The sequence below is a fragment of the Orcinus orca genome, chromosome 9 (genome assembly GCF_937001465.1).
Source record: "Orcinus orca chromosome 9, mOrcOrc1.1, whole genome shotgun sequence".
Taxonomy (NCBI): domain Eukaryota; kingdom Metazoa; phylum Chordata; class Mammalia; order Artiodactyla; family Delphinidae; genus Orcinus; species Orcinus orca.
Window position 1 is genome coordinate 69,197,460 of NC_064567.1, and position 6,065 is coordinate 69,203,524.

Below are 6,065 nucleotides of genomic sequence, written 5' to 3' on the forward strand. Positions count from 1 at the left end.
AGGAATTGAAGGAGAAACTAGTTTTGTCTGCTTAAGTGAAGTTGGGAATTGAAAAAGGAAAATATTCATTCATTCATTCCTAAATGGTAAAAAATCCATTTCCCAAAAATCAAGGTAACTTGCAGAATCTATGTGTTGGGGAGGAAGCAGAAGTTGTGGATGGGCTAAGACTCAACAAAGGTGTATAAAGGAACTGTCAGATAGGAAGGGCCGAGCTGAGGTCGGAGAACATGACTTTGAAGTATCCTCAGACAGCCAGGGTTTATGATATTTCTTTAGAAAAACAAATTGCTGCACTAGAGAAGTTCACAGGACAGAGGCTGTGGACTTGCAATTCACTCTCGGCGATTTTCCCCATTTGCTAAGGTTTTTCGTCACCTGTGGGTTTTTTTTTTTTCTCATTTTTGCAATTTCATATTAGTCTGAAATAAGTTGATAGCATATTTTATGGGTACTTTAGCAGATAATTGGGATAAAGGGAAAGGATATGGAAGAGAGAGGAAAAAAGCTTAGTAATTTTTTTTTAAGTAATATTTTTTATTGTATAGCACCAGATTCATATTTTATCTGAACGCTTTTTTTTTTCTTGCTAAGCTTAAATTTTCTTTGCATGGTCGGTTATACTTAGGAGATAAAAGAAAAAAACCCCACAAAAACGGTCATTCAGCTTGAAGACTTGATCCTCACTTGACTGTTAAGTAGAGTATTGGTGGCTACCCTTAATAAAGTGCATGTGCCTTGGGGCCTCAGCTTCTTCATTTCTGTACAGAATGGGGTAGTAATGAACTCCTTTGGGTTGCTAGGAGGAAAATAAACAGATCGGAAAGGATTGGCTAAATATTAAATGCTATACAAATACCTTTGGTACTGCTATTGAGGAAGGATGCATGACCTTTTAGATAAAGTTTATTAAATTTCTAAGGGAAGAAAATGAAGGAATAACAAAGCAGGCATTGCAGTTGGAAATCAGTCCCCTGATACTTTACTGATAAGTAGACTGGTTTTCAGTCATACTTTCCTTTTGAGGAAATGCAAACACTTTAGTAATATGGGCTTGCAAATAGTCCTAGACTTATGAAGCAGGGGGCCATTTTTACAAAGAAGGACGCTTGAGCAAGGAGTATATGTGACTTGATAAGGATCAGCAATACGGCAGGAGAGAGGGGAAACTTACATCAGCACCTGCTTCTGTAGGTAATGAGTCACATACCCCACAATTCAACCAGAGTTGCACCAAGAACAGCTACTATACCTAGTAGGTGCTCAATAAAGGTTTGTTGCTTGACTGAATGTTGTTTCCAGAATGTCCTACTGAACAACCACCGGTCTGCTAATCAGTATGAAATATGCTCTGATTTCCTCTGCAGCAACAGATTTATTCATGACTCTGGGTTTCGTGTGGGTTTTAGGACTGTAATTCTGAGGTTACATCCCACAAACACAATAAGCAGTGACCCAAGTGGAGTGGCAAACAGTCCCCTTCCTGAGTGCTACATGTTACCATTTGCCCAATACTTTTATATTCATTTTCTCTTGATTCCATGAGGTAAGGAGGGTAGGCATTTCTTCCACTTCTCTGAAGGGGAAACTGAAACCTCAGAGGTTATGCCCTGGCCTAATGTGTTATGATTAGTACTTTGCTAGAAATTAGTTTGACCAGAAATGAGGTCTCCTGGTTCATAGCCCCATGTTTGTTTTTTTTTTTCTTTTCTTTTTCCTAAAAAGATCCTGTGGTAAAAACAAATGAATACGTAAATAAAATTTGAGGGTCAATCCTTTCATGAAACTTTGGATTAAAACACCGAGAGCTTTTGTTAAATAAAAATAAATTGTCTAGAAGAAGTCTATCATTAACACTCACAGAATATTATATCATAATAGCCAGAAAAGTAGGAATAGCAAATACTCACCCTGTGCCAGACAGTCTCAAAGTGCTTTACAGGTATTAACTAATTTAGTCCTCACAGTGACTCTATGAGGTAGACACCACAAATATTCCTTACTGTCAGATCTATTTAGTTAGTGAGTATGGATAGCAAAGTTGGAAAATGAGTGATATTATACTGTCCAAATCAATTTGATTCCTGATTTTCAGACAGCAAGTAGTAGAAGTTTCAATAGCAAGGGATTTATTCAGATTTATTCAGTTCCTAAATTTAAATAACAAGGATATTTATACTATTATATCTGTTCTATACTAGAGGAAACTGAGGCCAGGGAAAATTAAGTAACCTGCCCAAGGCCACCCAGCTCGCAAACTCTGGAAGCTGAACCTAGGACTTGACTCCAGACAGTCTGGCTGCCAATTCACTTCTTATTTACTATAATACACTGTCTTTCACTAGGACCCCCAATTGTGCCCCAGAAAGTTTAGGACCCTAAGTTTTGGATAGAAAAGAGAAGGACACAGTGAAAACATGGGATGTTAGAATATGGGTGATGGGGGGTGGGAAAGAGAGCAGCTCTGGGGATACAGGTGGGGGACTTTAGGCCAAAGGACATCCACTTACCTATGGTTTTACTTTAAAAACTGGGAAGCAAAAACATGACTTGTCTCTAAAATATCTGATGCCCAGAACCCTATTTATCTTAATGTGATCAGAAAAGTGATGAACCCAGCTGGAATCAGTGTTAGCTCCCCTGGCTTCTTTCTAGGTGCCTGTGTGGAGTCCCAGGTCTGAGGCACATACTGAATAAGTTCTGCTTCATTCAGCAAGTTGTACACGAAAAAAAAAATTTGTTAGTGCTCTGTTTCCTAATGCTACTCGCCGGGCATTATTGCCAAGAGATGTTCTCTAGGAAAATAGTTTTAGAGTCAAATAGGCTTAGAAATCACCGCATTAAAGAGTGCCCATGGAGTATTGCATATTAGCATATTAAAGGCTTTAAGAAGTTCTGCAGGAATGAAGTCTGTTTAATTTTGCTTAACCAAGCATTTTTTCAGACTATTTGATCAAAAAAAGTTTGGAAGGCATTTCATTGTTGTTGTTATTTGCATAATATCTATTAATATTCCAGGGAACAAACTTTAGAAAATCTTGATTTAAGGTAAAAAGAAAAATCTTTCACCAAGACAGATATGTTATAGAATCGGACTGCTGCTTAGTTGATATGACAATGTGCAGCCTATTTCTAGGAAGATAGAGCTACTTATTCATTTCCATGGCAACATGCTTCTGTGTACACAAAGTTCTTTTATGTACATCCCGTCGTGTGACTCTTAAAACCACTGTTAGAGAAAGTAGGGCAGATAAACTTATCCCACTTGACATAAGAATGTGGCTCAAAAATGTAGTGTCACTCCAACTCCTCAGGCACCCGGAGCTATGCTGACGGCCATCACTTTTTTCACAAATGTGTTGAATCACTTGGGGGTACTTGGGCTTTGAGTTTTATTTTTCATCAGGGTGAATGCTTTCTGTTGATCTATGGTCATCCTTTGTGGTGGTTGCCATTAATGGTCAAGGGGAAACATCTGGCTGATGTGGAAAGGGAAGTTTATGGCTATGGAACCGAAAATAGAAAAATAAAGTTCTATGAGAAAACAGAGGTAGTACTGTGTGTTCTAGACAGTTGAAATAACTAAACAACACTGAAGCACTAAAAAACTATAAAGACTTGTCATTGTGAAGTTGTATTAACTTTCACAAAAATTACTGGATATGGAGTAATAACCCAGAAGCCAATGAATTTATAAATATCATGTTTTTCAAACTATCAGGACTAGAGTTTGTCTCTTGAATATTTTCAATAGGATCATGGATTTTACATTTGAGAATGATTTGAGAGATCAGTTATGCCAGATTCCTTATTTTACAAATGGGAAATAGCCTCAGAAAAGTTACGGGGCAGACCAGACACTCACTGCTTTAGCACAAGATTGGACAAGATCCGCAGTTGTTTCACCCTTTAAGAAAAGGCTTCCTGTTATAGTGAAGGACAGTGGGGGAAATTTCCAGGGCCAGATCTGAATTGCTTTTGACATGCAAATATATTAAGAACCCTCAAGAAAATGAATAGAAACCCAGCCACTGTGTCAGAATCTGATTCACCCCTTCAGTGGTCCCCTTACATCCAGTAGCATTTAGATACTTGCTATCCTACAATTTCTAGAATTCCCATACATGACTGTTTCCTGCCTAAATAGGATTTAGGAAGTTCCTCCTTGTGTGAGAACCTATCAGGGTAGTTTGATGCCTTCCTCTCTTACTTATAGTGGCCATAAGGATTTTCCTCTTGTTCCCTGTTTATTGGGTGTTCATAGATTCAGTCTACTCTCTTGGCTACATGCCCTATTTACTTTGTGTTATCTTGGGATTATAATTCCTGTCAGCAATTATTTTCTCTCCTAAACTCAGAATTCCTCCTGGTATCTCCTCCTAATGAGAACGCTATGAAGTAGTGAAAAAACATTCTAACAATAAAATTCTCTGTTCAGTCACAGATTGAATATTGAGTAGAGACAGATTCAAGTTTATCTTTTGGCCCATACACTGGTCAATGAGATCTGTCTTCTTGGGCTTGTTTAAAGGATTAATGGTAATTTATACAAGATGCCTGATGTGTTTGAGGTGCCCAGTAAATAGAAGACACCAGTATTTTTTTTTTGAATTTTATTTTATTTATTTTTTTATACAGCAGGTTCTTATTAGTTATCCATTTTATACATATTAGTGTATATATTTCAATCCCCATCTCCCAATTCTTTGAAGACACCAGTATTGTTGTTAATATTAGCTGCAGGGCTACCTCTTTGAAAAGGCTTGCTGATACCTTATATCAAAATGCAGTACCGTAAAAGCTATTCTGTTTGGGGAGGAGGGACAGGGGTACAATTCAATGCAGTCCAAGTGCCCTTATTTCTTGTGATTTTGCTTGACCTATTAACTCTCGAGGAAAAACAAGACTTTTGCCCTTCAAACAATCAGCCCTGAGTATTATTTTTCTCAACACAACTTTTAATTAATACTGAATCCAACACTGTAGTGGTTATTAGTGGGGCCCACAGTGTATAGACCCATGTGTTATAATCACTAGTCACAGGAGAGGGAGGTTGAAGCTGGGGTACAGCTTGTACTGATGAAGGAGATGATAGCTACCAGCATATTTTCCCTAAACCTAGGCAGAATAAGATCTTTTTCCTGTCTTCCTGTAGTTTACTTGACCATTTTTAGAATTCCATTTTGAATCATCTAAAGTATTTCTGAATGCATCTCTTTGTGTGTATTTTCTAGTTGTTACTTTAGGTATTATGTTTCACATACATAACTTAACACAGTTTACTGGCATCAACATTTACCAGTTTGAGTGAAGGGTAGAAACTTTACCTCCCTTTAAGTTGCTTTATCTTCCCCTTTTTTATAATAAAAGAGTTTTAAATATTTCCTTTACATATCTTGAGCACTGCATGATACATTACAATTTTTGCTTCAGGCATCAAATATAATTTGGAAAACTCAAGAGGAGAAGGCGCATGTATTGTATTTGTCCATATTCTTACTCCTTATCTTGTTTTTCCTTCCTTTTTGAGGTTCCCAGATTCCTTCTTTTAAAATTAACATTCTGTTTCAAGGATTTTCTTTAGCCATTCTTTTAGGTAATTTCCCTATACATAGGTAATATATATAGGTAATGTGTTGTTTCACTCTCTGTTTACAAGACTTTGCCTTTAGTTTTCAGATGTTTGATTATCATATGTCTCGGTGTGGATATCTGTGGGTTTATTCTATTTGGATTCTGTAGGTTTATGTCTATTGCCAAGCTTGGAATTTGTCAGCCATTGTTTTTTTCAATGACTTTCAATCCCAGCATTCTTTTCCTTTCCTTCCAAGATGCCAATGGCATAAATGTTAAATCTTTTGTTATAGTCCTATGCTGAGACTGTTATAGTCCCTGAGTCTATGCTCTTTTTTCTAAAGTATGTTTATCTTCTGTTGTTCAAATTGTGATTTTTTCACTTTTGTCTTCAAGTTCATTGATTCTCTGTTCTCTCCATTCTGCTATTGAGTCCATCCATTGAGTTAAAAAATGCACTTATTATATTTTTCCATTTAAATATTTCCATT